Below are 15,947 nucleotides of genomic sequence, written 5' to 3'. Positions count from 1 at the left end.
TATTGTTGGGCTTTTTTCAGTGTTTTGTTTGTTCGTGAGTAAATCGGTTTGGCTGAGATTAAAGTTATTAGATTAGATAAAATAAAAGTTTATTAATCCCCCGGGTGGGTTCCTCCTTGGTTTTCACACAGCTGACTAAACGTCAAACAGAAAACTTATTAAACAGAAGTGTGAGACAGTCGAGAATTTACACCAGTGTCTGGTTATATTTTAGATAGCAAGAAGCAGACGGCCGAGTTTATTAAACTCCACCGAGACAGCGGTGACGCTAATCAGAAGGCTAGACCGTCCAATTTCACGCCTTTAAATTTTAAAGGCGTGTTTGTGTGTGTGTTTATATAATTGCTATTATGTTTGCACTTTATGTGTAATGTTACTGACTGCAGAGATCAGTAAGATGTGTGTATTTTTTATTTATTAGTTTTATTTATTTAATATTATTTTTTAATTGAATGACTGTCTAGTAGTTCACAGATGTCGAAAAACTGAGTGTGGTAAAGCCACTGATTTTTTTTATGTATATTTCTGCAATCTGCACATTGTACTGACTTTCATTTTAATGTTTACACCAGGGTTCCTTGTCAGCACTTTATGCTCAGATGTTTGTAAGCTAAAAATAAACTATTGTGTATGTTCAAATATACTGTTGTGATTGAAGAAGTTAAATAAAAATGTCAGTCATCAATTCATGCATCACCTCATGTCATCATAACAGAGGTCTGTCTTCCAGGAAAGAACAGTTTAAAATTAATGTAATATAGTATTGGCCATACTATATGATGTATTGCTTGTCTTTGTTTAATAATACAGAAGACAAAGACCTTAAAAAATAATCGCATATCGCATCGCAATCGCAATATTGGGGCAAAAAATCGCAATTAGATTATTTTCCATAATCGTTCAGCCCTAATATATATATATATATATATATATATATATATATATGTATATACTTTTTTTTTGTCTTTAAAACATCTTTGCAGACTGACTGTCCTGGACTGGTTGGGTTTTTTTTTTCAGGTCTGGTGAACTCAGCTCTTTGGTGTTGGTGTTCAGGAGTAGAGCCTTCTAATAATATTTATTCAACTTATAGAATTAAAGTTCTGCGAGTATTTTCTTTAGCAAATAAATATTGTATAGAATATTTAAAATCACCTACATTTTTGATGTTTACAATGCCCATTGTGTGTAATACTGGAATTTCCTACTACTGTGAACGCCTCATCTTTTACCTGACTGCCGGACATCCGCTTTTCCGCACACTTCGTTGAGTCCGCTCTGGGTGAGTGCCGCTGCTCTGCTTCTCTTCTTTTCTCCTAAATGTTTATACTCTGTTTGTGCAATTTAACGAGTTCTTTTAGTGATTTATAAAGCCAACCGAGGTATAACTCATATTAGAGTAACACAGTGGTTGATTTTTCCTAGTGAAACTTTGTCATTTTTGTATGTAAAAGGAGTGTGATGAGCTAACAACCCGATGCTAATGCCTAGCGCTCCTTTGAGCCCAGTGTGAAATGAAAATTTGACTGTGAACCACGGTTATCGTGTTGTTTTATTAATTACATTTGGTGTGTTTGTCAGTCTGTTACATAAGGTGCAGTTAGTTCTCTTCACAAATCAGTTGGTTAAAACAGCCTCATTCTTTATGCTGTAAAGTTTTTAACCAACCGCCATCTTAGATTCAGTGTCAGCTGTCGGCAAGATCAAAGGAGCCATTTTACCGCCTCTGACCGAACACGGGAGAAAAAGAGTCGCGTGTGTGCAGGTCTTGTGGGTTAATTAAGACAAAGGAGGGGGGGGGGAACTGAGGATTAATCATAGGCTATGTCCCCACATACACCGGTATTTTTGAAAACGGAGATTTTCCGTTTCCGTTTTAAAAAACGATCCCGTCCACACATAAATGCAGAAATGAAGGAGAACACTGCTAGGAACATGCCAAAGCAGCAGGTGGCGCTATATTCTTAACCGTGTAGAAATGTTGGCCAATCAGAAGTCTAGAAACCTCGGTGGGAAATGGCAAACAAAGATGGGGCATAGAAGCAGAACCGAGTCATATGTGTGGAGGGACAGTAACTGTGTGTGTAAGCATTTAAACACTGCAGAGAGAACAATTAACAGTAACAGTATTGTAGAAATGCATTTCACCGAAACAATAACGTGGCGCACAGTGTGACGTCAAAAAAGGCGCTGCGTTTTCTCCGTTTCCATGTCCACACATAAATGCAAAAATGGAGTTTTCAAAAGATATCCTGGCAAGCGTTTTTAGAAATCTCCGTTTTCAGTGACCGCAAACGCATAGAAAAATCTCCATTTTCAAAAGTACCTGTGTACGTGTGGACATAGCCCAAGAATAATAAGAACTCCTAATATGTAGACTTTAATTTTTAAGAACTGTTTAACAAAGGCTTGTTTGTGCCAACCTAAATCTGCTGCACAGTTTAAATTCTCACTTTGTGGAAAATTAATGAAACAAACAACAGCCCACCTTCACATAAATAAAATATGGCAGTATATTATTATTAGTATGGTACATAGATATTTATTTTAAAAATACAGTATATTTACTATGATACTATGTGCAGTTAATAATATTTTAGGAAGTAGAATTTGAATGCAGACCACCTCAAATATTAAAGCCTTAAAAATATATCGTGCAGTTTTTCATGTATGAGTGTTTTGCAATCTTAACTGAGAGGTAGACCAAAGAAAACAGAGGAGAGTTGTTGTTTGTATTCCAGCTGTAGTAAACAAAGAAGTTTAGTGAATCTTTTTGACAACAGAGAGTGATGCAGTATTGATGCTAATTTGAGTTTTCTGATCCTGTATTTTTGCTCTTTGTCTTTTGTTACACAGAGTGAAATAGAAGCTTGGTTTTGCCTTTGCTGGTAAGTAAACAGTGATTGTAACTGAAGCAATATGAAACTGGGATTGTGTAACATGTTTAGCAATTTACATACAATAGTTTGGCTTTTTGTGATATCTTGCCATTTGCTCATGGGCAAAAACACATTTAGGTTTTATAAGCAGTAAGCCCCCCCCCCCACTAGACCTGTGAGTGTCCCTAAAAATGTCCCTGAAGTTTAATAGGCCATTTATGTCTAATTTTAATTTTAAAGGCTTATCAAAGCGTTTCTGTAGTAATTATTGTTTTTATTACACATGTTAAGGCCATTTGAGACTCTGCAATTAAATTTTGCCCTCTTTAGACTAAAGTGAGTTCATTTTGTCTGAGGTACAGTGCTGGGAAAAGTCTTTCTTCCTTGCAGATTTATTTTGTTCATGCTTTTTTGTCACATGTTTCAAATCATCTAACAGGGATGATATGAATAAATACAAAAAAGCATTTAAACATTTAAGCAATAATAAAAGACTAAGAGAACCAGAGTTGTGAGTAGGCAATGTTGTGTATGTTAAAGCCTGTGTGTAATTTATGTACACTAAGTTTAAATTAGTTTCTTAATAATTTGCTCGATACAATGTGTTTGAAAATTTTATACAAAAGGGAAATATTGCAAAATACAAAAAGATTCCTGCCAACAGGTACAATGGAAGGACTCTTTATTATAATTTTTGTAATTGCAAAAATGGTGTGCCACTGTTGTTACTATGACATGTCAAAATTTACATGTATTTTAGGATTTACATATTCAGATCAGAACTAAAACCTGATGAGGTTTTCCGTTGATTCTAACAGTTGTGGTTTTTCCACACTTTATTAAGCACTGACTTGTGATAGAAAATGATGGAGCTAAAAAGCCATAATCTGTACCAACAAATATTGGTGCCTCTTCTTTGCACTTCTGTAGTATGCATGCCTTTATTACACATGTTATCACCATGTGAGACTCTGTAACTGAAGTTTGTCCTCTTCAGACTACAGTGAGTTCATAAAGGCTTGAAGAAATTGAGGATTTTACTAGTTATTTCATGTCACAGTAAATTGGATTGTGTGCGAAGAGGTTCAACAGTGTAAGTCATTAAACAGTGATCTGATGTGTTGTTTCCTTTCTCTAGGATACTGATCTGATCGTCGCAAGTCTGGTAAGTATAGGTTTTGTCTGCAGTACAGTGCTGAGAAAGGTCTTTCTTCTTTGCAGATTTATTTTGTTTATGCTTTTTTCACGTTTCAAATCATCTAACAAGGATGACCTGGATAAATACAAAAAGCAGTTTTAAAGTGATGATTTCATTTTTGAACCAGAACAACCTGGTCTAATGTAAAAACATGTTGGTCTCTAATACCCAGCTGTGGATGCCCTGATAGCAACAATTACCATCAAGCATTTACAGTAACTGGTAATGACTGGTTTACATCACTGGTTGATTTTGGTCCACTACAATTTCAGAATTGTCTTAATTAGATCCAAACAGGGCAGGCAAGAAAAGAAAAAAGTCGTAATTAAGGCCCAATATAGGGTTTTCAAGTCATACCACGTATCTTAATTTCATTAAAGTCCAGACTGATTAGTTTATACCAAGTGTTTTGTTTCATTCATTCAATTGGACTTGCTTGTGTGCTTCAGATCCTAAGTGTGATTAAACTTAAGCCCAGGACCTGATGAGTTGATGGTCCTGAAGTAGTAAAGGAACTCTGGGACATCACAGTAACAGCACCATGTTTGACTTTAATGCTGGTATTTTTCTCTCACTATAGATGATTCAGTTTAGTGCAGTTCGTCAGCACAGCTGTTGGTTATCATCGAGATATTATTAGGCAACTTGTTTTTGCCTGTTCAGCTACAATATCTGGGAGGGTTTTTGTTTTCTGGGGTCTCCAAATCCTTAGAAATCTATTTGTAAACTTTTACAGAACTATATGTGTTTGTTTCACATTAGAGCAGCTCACGACTGGCAGTTTAGGGACGATTAAATATTCACATAGGGCAGGGGTCTCAAACTCCACTCTTCAAGGGCCGGTGTCCTGAAGCTTTTCCACGTGTCCCTGTTACAAAACACCTGAATAACATTTGTAGGTCATTAGTGAGAGTATAGAATTTGACTGTGTGCTGAAGTGGCATCCCCTAAGACTACTCAAATTTAAGTAATTAAGTGTTTGGAAAAATGTACTTCTAAAAGTACTTTCATTGCATCATGTTCATTCACTCATGAGCTGCTATAACATGAATCAAATGGCTGAATTACCACCTCAGCATGCAGTCAGGTTCTGTAGAGTTTTGCTAATGACCTACTAATGTTATTCAGGTGTGTTGCAACAGGGACACATAGAAAAGTTTCTGGACACCAGGCCTTAAGGACCAGAGTTTGAGACCACTGGTGGTAGGGCATTGTGGATTTCAAAAGCTTCTTCCCTTAAATCACTGCCTAGAAACTGCTTTTTGTAATTTGTCATAATGACTTGCAAAGTATAGGTGGGATGAAAACATAAACATAAGACATTTTATAGTGGCCTGATATTTTTATCAAGGCTGTTTTTTTGAAAATAATCCTGGCTTAATTTACAAAAGATGAACTGTCTGAAAGTCATGTTTGTTTGTTTAAGAAATGTGGGAATGTCCAGCAAAGATCTTACATGCAACAGCTCAGATACAGCACTCACTTCTGTTCTTTTTATCATGAAATGATCTACAAAGAAATTACCATCATACTAAATTTTGCTAATTAGGCCTTAATATCAGCTATGATAAGTTTATCATAGATTTAGTGTAGTGCTTATTGCTGTGTATCAAACATGCCCCAAATGTGACTGAAATATGTAGAAACTGCTGTGTAGAAACTAGCTGTCTCCAAATTTCTCATTTTGCCAAAATACATACAGAGTGGCTTGAAACTGTCTGCTCTAACCTCAGTGTGTTGGTTTTGTTGGACCATATAATATTTACAGTAAGTTACTGTAGCAGCACGTCTTGGTGTAAGTTTATAGTGTGTTTTTTTTTTTAATTGTGTTAATAGAATTTGAATGCAGGCCACCTCAAATGTCAAAGCCTACAAACATTCCATACAAGCTATCATTTGTGATTGTTGCCTACTTTTAAATTGTGACATCACCATTTGATAAAGTGTGTAGTAGTAGGTGAAGCAAATCATTGGTTACGATCTCTACTCTCTTATGTAACTGAACCTAAATTTTGGAGCATTACATGACTCAGAAACTTGTGTGGCTTATTGCAAATGGATAAAACTACATATTACCTTTTATGAAGATGATCATCTTTATTAGGGTGCGGAAAAAGAAAACAGAGGAGAGTTGTTGCTGTCTAATGCTGATTGGAGTTGTCTGAGCCTGTATTTTTGTTCTTTGTCTTTTGTTACACAGAGTGAACAGCTCTTTGGCTTTGCCTTTGCTGGTAAGTAGACAGTAATGGTAATGTTTAGTAATTTACTTACAGTAGTTTGGCTATTTGTGTTATCTTGCCATTCACTCATGGGCAAAGACAAATAGTCAGGATTTAGAATCTGTAGCAGCAAAGCCCCCACACAGGACCACTGACTGCCCCAGAAAATGTCAATGAAGTTTAATAGCCCATTAATGTCTGATTTTAATTTTTGATGGCTTATCAAGTCCAAACATAGTTAAATGTCAGAGACATCTTTATGCAGTTGTTTGATTTCTCCTTATGTTTGTGGATTTAAGTGTGAGTATAGGTGGTACCTTAAACACTTAAGAGCACCACAGCTATCGATTTTTATTGTCTCTCTCATTCCACTTATGAATTAGCATGAAGTCAAAACGCTAGAAGTATTTTTCCTGAGTGACTGGCCTGAGTGCAGTTCACACTGCAGGCGAAAGCGCATCAAATCAGATTTTTTTGTCATGTTGGTATCAGTGATGGTATCATGGTATGACAGTGTGAACGGCACAAATCCGATATTTTAGAAAGCGACTGCTGTTTGAATTTCAATTGTCTTAATTAAGGTCCAAAATAGTGTTTTGAAATCATTTCACAGCTCTTGCTGATCATCAAGATGTTTTTAGGCAAATGTGAGAAGGTTTGTGTTCTTTTTGGCCAGTCAATAAATAATTTTGAGTTTAATGGATATAAAGTATTTAAAGCAGGAGGCCTGAAACTCTGCTGTAACCTCAGTGTGCGGGTTTATTTGGACCATATAATATTTACAGTAAGTTACTGTAGCAGCACGTCTTGGTTTGAGTTTATAGACTTAGTTTATTGTTTTAATAGAACGTAAAAATGTCCTTATAACAGTTCCACCATCATTTGTTAAACATTGTCATTCTGTTCACTCCAATAATTTACTGTAGAAGTCTTTAGTATTTAAAGCCCTACATGTACTGTATTTTTGAAATTATAAGGCATAACGTCAATAAACAATTCTGTTTTTAAGGCAGATTAAGCCAAACAAACAGTCAGATAAGTCAAACTTTATTCAAGTCATTCACAACAACTCTCAACACTGTTCAGTTGTAACACATAAAATACAGACCAATACACTCACTTTTTCAGTTCATTCCTCATCTACAAATCCATCAAACTCTTCATGGGTTGATCAGGTTGAAATCTGCTTCATAAGCATGTCTCTTAGCACGTGCCAGGTCCTTGTACACACACCATAATGTTATGTTGAAGCACCGTACAAATTACTCTACGAGGGTCCTGACTATGGTAGCCATAATGCTCTGACAATACATCAAGCAGCGCAGCTTTGTAGCTTACCAAAGTATTACTAAAATATTTGACAGAATTTTGAGCGCTGTGTACCACAGAAATCCCGTTCTAGGTCAGTAAGCATAACCAGAATCGATACACTAGGCACATTGTATGTTTTTGAGAAAATGACAGGGTTTTAGGTGTGCCATATAGTCTGAAGAATATGTTAAATCCAAGCATGTTGGAAATATGACTAATTCCATGCCTTTTGTGTCTTACAGGTGACCTGCTGCAGAAGATCCTCTCTCTCTATCATTATAAGCAATTCTGTCTATCCTATCACTCTCCCAACTCTATCTAATTTGAAAGCCATTCTATCTTGTATCCCTCTATCTCTACCGCTCTCTAATTTGAAAGCCATTCCATCTTGTATCCCTCTATCTCTACTGCTCTATCTAATTTGAGAATCCAAGTTTTGAGAATCCTTTCAGAATCCAATTTTCAGAAATCCAAGTTACCAGAACTTGATCTATCTGTTACAGAATTCTGAGAGATCTCTGCTCTCACTGCTCTTTCTTTCCTGTCATTAAGCTCTCTCACATTCAGTCATTTTGCTGGAAATTACAAGTTGAATATACAGTAGTAGAATTACAGTACAGTGGAACTTATAGTAGAAACTACTTACACAGCCCTACATTTGTCATTTTAATTTTGCATTACACTTTGGAATTAACACTTCTAGTTTGGCTTACTTTGATCAATTGTATAAAATATCACCTCTTTATAAGTTTACTTGTAATAAGATAATCTGGTTATTTTGTAATACATACATTCAGATAAATAATAAATTAGATCCAGTCTGTTAGTCTGTTTCATTGGCTATAACATTTGACTGCAAGTTTATAGTACTATTATTTAAGGACAAACCCATTTTGTCACTCAGTGTAAGTATTCAGTTAGTATTGTCATCGAGAAGTGCCTGAGGACCCAGACTTCCTGTTTCCTGACTGCTGCAGAAAATCCAGCTGAAGAATCCTCATCACCTGTCATCTTATCACCACACCACCACAGCTCCATATATTTGATTTCAATTTTAGATATCTGAAAGATTTACATAAACTCCCCTAAGAGCTAAGACTTTTATTATAGCCTGTTGATTGTTGAGATTTATTCTGCATATCATTTTATAGAAGTTGTAATTATTTACCAGTCTGGTTAAAAAAAATATAAGTAAAATTATACAGTTTCTAAGAGCTACAATAAAACGGACCAAATTGTTTCCAGAGAACTTTGAATTTCCTTTATTTTGAATTTGGAGTACAAATCAGCTTTTTAACATCTATTCATATATTCATAAAAACATTTTACAGTATAATAGTACATTTCTCAGATTTAACAGTAACTTGAGGAGTTGTACGTTTTTCTGTGTTTCAAGGTTCAGTTTTGTTTATATTTGTGTATAACCACATATAAGCTCCAGATTGTACTTCAGCAAAATGCCAAGAAAAGGTCAAAGGTCAAAGTCCCTAAAGCTTAGATGGCAAAAGCAGAAAGAACAGGTGAATGTTTCTCAGAGCAGTGAGCAGGTAAAGGTGTGTGTTTCAGCTTTTCCCAGCACAGAAGTGCAGAGCAGTGTTCAGACAGCCACAGTGTCTTATGCAGATGTGGTAAAGAAAGGTGTTCCCTCAGTGTCTGTCCCAGAGTCTGAAGTTATGCAGGTAATCCAGACTGAACCCCAGCTAACTGTACAAACACAGCATGATGGAGAGACAGCCAAAGTATCTTATGCAGATGTGGTAAAGAGAAGTGTTCCCTCAGTGTCTGTCCCAGAGCCTGAAGTTATGCAGGTAATCCAGACTGAACCCCAGCTAACTGTACACAAACAGCATGATGGACAAGCTCCAGGACAGTCTCATGTACAGGTTACAAACAGTGAAAGTCCACGAGTGAGTAGCGTCTGTGCTTCCCGAAGCCAGGCCGCTCCTAGGTATGGAAAGTACCGGAATCAGCAATGCATGGCTAACAGCTTGGTTTTCCTGTCATTCTTACATGAGGATGAATTTATTACCAGAGCAGATCTAAACCGTGTGTTGGACAAAGGCCATGCTGTCTATTCAGATGCCAGACTGAGGTTTGTGAACAGCGTGTTTCTAGCCTGCGATGAACTTCCCTCAGTTGTTACCAGCCGCAGACACGAGTATCAAGTCGACATGTCTCAGTTTGCTCATTACGGCACATTTGATGGTACAGATCACTTTCCGAGCCTTGAACAGGGATTACAGTGTTTGGCTTCAGACGTTCGCTATGCTTTGCTAGTCATGGGAGGAACAGTCATCGCTGTTAGCAGGCTGAATTCAGGTGAATATGCATATTTTGACCCTCACCCACGTAAGTCTACTGGTATGCCATTGTCGCTAAGTGTAAGTGGTGGAACTGCAGTTATGTTGAAATTCACACGTCTTAATGACATGATTGACAGGATCAAACGTTTGTACAGAATGTTCAGCATCGCACCAAGCTGCACTTATGAGCTACAGCCCATCGAGTTTCACAGTGAAAACGCTGCTGACCAAAGAGATGCTAATCAAACCACCGAATACAGACAAACAGCTACAAGTGCACCAGCACCAGCTTTAAATGAACGTGTTCATGAATTAAACTCTGAAATATACACTGAGCAGACACGGAAACCTGTGACCAAAGATTTAACCAGTGAAGTAATGTCATCCAGAGTTGATTCTTCAAATGAGACAGCTGCTCCCAGAAAAAACCATCATCCTTCTGATTATTTTGAAAAGGAAACCTCTGCATCCTCTGTGAGAGAAACTCAGGTAACACCAGATTCTATTCCTCAGAATGATTCAAACAGTGCCTCCAGTTCAACTAAGATAACAGAGGGACTCTCAGATAAACTGCTGAAATATAGTAAACATGAAAGGCAAAAAATGAGGAGAAGATTATTGACCCAACAAAAGCTACCACAGAGAAAGGAAAATCAGAAGACGAAAGAAAGGCAGATGTACAGGTTTGATGAAAGCTTCAAGGCAAAGAAAAAAAACTCAGCTCGGAAGTCTGATGATCCTGATCACAGACAGAAAAGGATTCTGTACAGAAATGAACTGTATAAATTAAATGCTACCTATAAGGAGAAAAAGAAAGAACATTTGAGAAAGATGTATAGAGAAAGTGCTGAAATTAGAGATAGAAAAAGAGAACGTGTCATAAGGACATATAAAGACAATCCCCTATTCAGAGATAAGCAGAAGGAACGTATAACAAGAAAATATAGAGAGTCTTCCATATTCAGAGATAAGCAGAAGGAACGTGTAACAAGAACATATAGAGAGTCTCCCATATTCAGAGAAAAGCAGAAGGAACGTGTAACAAGAACATATAGAGAGTCTCCCATATTCAGAGAAAAGCAGAAGGAACGTGTAACAAGAACATATAGAGAGTCTCCCATATTCAGAGATAAGCAGAAGGAACGTATAAGAAGAATATACAGAACTTGTGCTGGATTCAGAGAAAAACATAAAGCTTACATGAGGTCATATGTATATAACCTATATAAAGAAAGCGAAGAATTTAAAAAGAAAAAACGATTTTACATGACTAAGCGGTATGGAGAAGAGAAACAATTTCAGCAACAACACAAGGACAATATGAGAGAACGAATGAGAGTAAAATATTGGAACGGTTTTTCTTTCAGACAGATGCATAATATCAGATGTGCAATGAATATAAAACGGAAATATCGCCAGATGCATCGACCAGCTGAGAGTTTACAGAGTCATCCAGAGAACACTTTAATGAATGAGGCCATATCTCGTTTCAGATCAAACATTAAGTCAGCACCATCTTATGTTTGTACTGTTTGTCTAAAAGCTTCTTTTCCTAATCAGGTGAAAATCTGCAAAAGACAAAATTACTCAAAACACCAGACTGTAGCTCATCAGTGTCTAACTGGTAAATATGTTCATGTGTGTGATGAAGCATGTCATGATCACTGCAGCTTTCCTGTTGAGAGAAAAAAAGAGTATATCTGTCACACGTGTCACAGTTCCCTCAAAAGTGGATGCATGCCCAGGCTTGCTGCTGTTAATGGTTTAGAACTGCAGGATATTCCAGCTGAACTTTGTGATCTCAACATTCTGGAGAGACATCTGATTGCCAAATGCATACCATTTGCTAAGATTATTCCTCTTCCAAAGGGGAGACAGAGACTCATACGTGGTAATGTGGTGTGTGTACCATCTGAAGTCCAACAAACAGTTGACTCTTTACCGAGGATCAGAAGCCAATCACAGATCATGAGGGTGAAATTGAAAAGACGACTGTGCTACAAAGGCCATCAGCTGTTCCAGACTGTCACCTGGTCTAAACTCATTCAAGCTCTGCGTAAACTGAAACAAATTCATCCACAGTACACAGATATTGTTATCAGAGATGATGCATTGCTTTGTGATCCAACGTTACCTGATGATGACAGCAGTGATGAAGCCAGCATGGCAAGTGATGATTATAATGAAGCAGATTTAATGGAAATTGACAACTATGAAAAAGATGCCCTTTTGTGTGAAAGTGAGTCTCAAAGTGACCAAGATATTAATATGCAATCTTGTGATGAACAACCAGAGGAACAAAATCCAGATGAACCAGAAAGTGATTTGAACAATGGAGGTTTTGCTCTAGAAAGTTGTCTGCAGCCTGTTGACATTTCAGAAGAGATTCTCTGTTTCACTGATAACACATATTGTGTGGCTCCTGCAGAAAGAAACAATCCTGTTAGCTTCTTCAGAACTCCTCATTTGGAAGCCATGGCATTTCCTGTGCAGTTTCCTACTGGTCAGAATACACTGGATGAAATGAGACGTCTCAAGCTCACACCGAGTGCATACTTCAAGTCAAGGCTTTTCAACATTGATGCAAGATTTGCTAAAGACACAAATTACCTGTTTTTCTCACAGTTTGTCACTGAAATACACTTGGCTAATTCCAGCATGACAATACAGCTAAGGAAAGGTAAAACTATGACGAAAGATGGACGCAAAATCACATCAGGAATGTTACAAAGTAAGACAGAAGTAGAGAAGCTGGTAAGAGATAAAGATGCAATCAGATTTATGCAGCCACTCAGAGGAACTCCAGCTTACTGGCAGAAAACTACCAGAGATCTATTCAGCATGGTTCGCCAAATAGGAACACCTCAGTTCTTTGTCACTTTCTCTGCTGCTGAGATGAGATGGCCTGAAGTGATTCAAGCAATAAAGAGACAGCAAGGTGAAGAGGTTGATTTTGAAGCCCTGGACTGGTCAGAAAAGTGTGAAATTCTAAGATCAAATCCAGTAACCACCATGCGAATGTTTGATAAACGTGTTGAGGCTTTGTTCAGAGATTTGCTTTTTTCTCCTGCACAGCCCCTTGGTGAGATCATTGATTACTTTTACAGAGTTGAGTTCCAGCACAGAGGTAGTCCACATATACACATGTTGCTGTGGATTCGAGAAAAGGTAGAAGCAGATGTGGATGACGACCAAACTGTCTGTGACTTTGTTGACAGATACATCTCAGCTCAACTCCCTGATCCAGAAAAACAACCTGAACTGCACAAAAAAGTCACTGAGCTACAAAAGCACAGCAAAAACCACACAAAAACATGCTTTAAGAGTGTGAACTCTGGTTGTAGATTTGGGTTTCCCAAACCACCAGCCACAAGAACAATGATTGTGAGACAGGATGAGGATTCAGACACTGAAGCTGCAAAAGCCAAACTCAGACCTTTGTTGAACCTGCTGAAGGAACCTGAAGCTGCTTCCCTCACCATAGAGCAGATTCTGTCACGATGCAACTTGACAATGGATGAGTATGAACAATGCCTCCAAGACATAAACAAGAAAACAGCTCTGATTCTGAAACGTGACCCAAATGAGTGTTGGATCAACAATTACAACCCAGACCTGCTTGAAGCCTGGAACTCTAATTTAGATGTCTCATTCATTTTGAATGCCTATTCATGTATAGAATACCTCTGTAAATATATAACAAAGAAAGAATCTGGCCTCTCTGAATACCTGAAGACAGTTATTGACAACTCTGATAAGAACACCGTCAATGAATGTGATGAAATGAGAGCTGTGATGCAGGCTTACTCAAAAAAGAGAGAAATCAGCGCACAGGAGTGTGTGACTCGAGTCTGTGGCCTAAAAATGAAAAAATGTTCCCGCAGTGTTGTATTTGTACCAACAGATGATAACCCAGTAAAAATGAGTCGGCCCATGAGCTTCCTGGAAACCACAACACATGACAGTTGTAATATTTGGATGACAAGTTTGAGTGATAAATACAAATGCAGACCTGAGACCCCAGAATATGAGGAAATGTCACTGGCTGATTTTGCTGCCTTGTGCAGGTTGGTGAGTGGTCCAAATGAAGGAAAAGATGTGCTTCCTCTTCTAAACCAGCTTGGATTTGTACAAAGGCGAAAGAATGATAAACCAGCTATAATCAGGTATTACCACTGTTCACAGGAAAAAGATCCTGAGCAATATTATGGTCGACTGTTGAGACTTTACCTTCCACACAGATCAGAGCAGGAACTGAAACCACAAGGGTTCCAAACCTATCAGTCCTTCTACAACTCAGGTTTTGTACGACTTCCATGTTCAGACCACAGTGAGTCTGTGAAAAGGGTTGTGAAAAGAAATAAAGACAAGTATGAGAAGAACTCTGAGGATATTGAGAGTGCACTGGAAGAGTTTGAACAAAATAGGGATGTTGTGATCGATGAATGGTGTAATCTTGCTCCTGAATCTGAAGTTGTGAGGCTGCAATGTGATGAGAATCTTCCTGAGAGACATTCTGATGATGAGAACGAACAGGAGAATGTTCCCGACTACAGTCGTCAGTCTGATGCTGTAACAAAGATCAGAGCCGTCAGAGAACAACCTGCAGTAGATCCAGCCGTGGTACGTGTAATGTATCAGAATCTGAACCAGAAGCAGGCCTGCGTGTTCTATGCCATAAGAGACTGGTGTATTCAGCGAGTTTGTGGTTTGAACCCAGATCCATTTTTCTTCTATATCAACGGTGGTGCAGGAACTGGAAAGTCACATCTGATTAAGTGTATTCATTCTGAAGCATCAAAGATCCTGAGCAGACTGCCTGCTAATGCAGAAGAAGCTGACATATCAAATCCAACTGTTTTACTGACTTCATTTACCGGTACAGCAGCTTTTTCTATCAGTGGCTCTACGTTACATTCTCTACTGAAACTACCCAGGAGTCTGAAACCACCCATTCAAGGACTTGGTAACCAACTGGATGAAGTCAGATCTGAGCTGATGAATGCTGAAATTATTGTTATTGATGAGATTTCAATGGTTTCAAAACCCCTTTTTGCCTATGTGGATGCAAGACTGAAACAAATCAAAGGCACTCAGAGACCTTTTGGTGGAATGTCAGTTTTAGCTGTTGGAGATTTTTACCAGCTGCCACCAGTGCGACAGTCTAAACCTCTCTGTGTTTACGATCCAGAACAGATTGACCTATGGCAGGAGCATTTTCAGATGATCACTCTAACCGAGATCATGCGTCAGAAAGATGATGTGGCCTTTGCAGAGATGCTGAACAGGATTAGAGTCAAAGAAAAGACAGATGAGCTTTCTCAGTGCGACAGAGATTTGCTGTCACAGGCTGTGACTGCACCAGAAGAATGTCCAACTGAGGTCTTACACATTTATGCCACCAACAAGAATGTGGAATCCCACAACACAGATACCCTGAAGAAGCTTCATTCAAACATCATAATCATCAATGCAGACGATTTCCAGAAGGATAAATGTACAGGCAGAATGGAACGAAGAGACAAACCATTTACAGGTGGGCGAAATGATTTACCTGACACTCTGAATGTTGCTGAAGGAGCTCGAGTCATGCTGACCAGAAACTTGGACACACTAAACGGTTTAGTCAACGGTGCTTTTGGTATACTGATAAAGGTGGTGAGATCTGAAAATGATGGACACATAATTAAACTGGGGCTCAGGATGGACAACCGGCAGCCTATGAGACACAACCGCAGTGCTAATGCAGCATCTGATGATCTTGTTTACATTGAGAGAGCAGAGGAGAGTCTGAAGTTTAAAGGAGCGGTACGCAGACAGTTTCCTGTAAAGCTAGCATTCGCTTGCACAATTCACAAAACTCAGGGTCTTACAACACAGACAGCTGTAGTTTCAATGAAGAACATTTTTGAACCAGGTATGGCTTACGTTGCTCTCAGCAGGGTGACGTCTCTCAGTGGACTCTATTTGCAGGACTTGGATGAGAAAAAGATTTACGCCAATCCCGAGGTAACTGCAGCGCTCCAAACCATGAGAC

At 38.2% G+C, this 15,947-nt stretch overlaps 1 long non-coding RNA gene and 1 pseudogene across 2 annotated transcripts in view; both read left to right on the top strand.

Annotated features, from left to right (window-relative positions):
• LOC113017624 (protein NLRC3-like) overlaps window positions 1–15,947 on the top strand; it is a 153,312-nt pseudogene that overhangs the window by 61,171 nt on the left and 76,194 nt on the right. The window lies entirely within an intron of this gene.
• Window positions 1,809–8,847, top strand: LOC145425277 (uncharacterized). The gene is made up of 4 exons (XR_013905936.1): window positions 1,809–2,888; window positions 4,018–4,044; window positions 6,278–6,308; window positions 7,850–8,847. It is a non-coding gene; the product is annotated as an uncharacterized LOC145425277 (long non-coding RNA).

Source organism: Astatotilapia calliptera, chromosome 3, assembly GCF_964374335.1.
Source record: "Astatotilapia calliptera chromosome 3, fAstCal68.1, whole genome shotgun sequence".
Classification (NCBI taxonomy): Eukaryota; Metazoa; Chordata; class Actinopteri; order Cichliformes; family Cichlidae; genus Astatotilapia; species Astatotilapia calliptera.
Note: the sequence above shows the minus strand (reverse complement) of the source record. Positions and strands in the feature narration are given on the sequence as shown.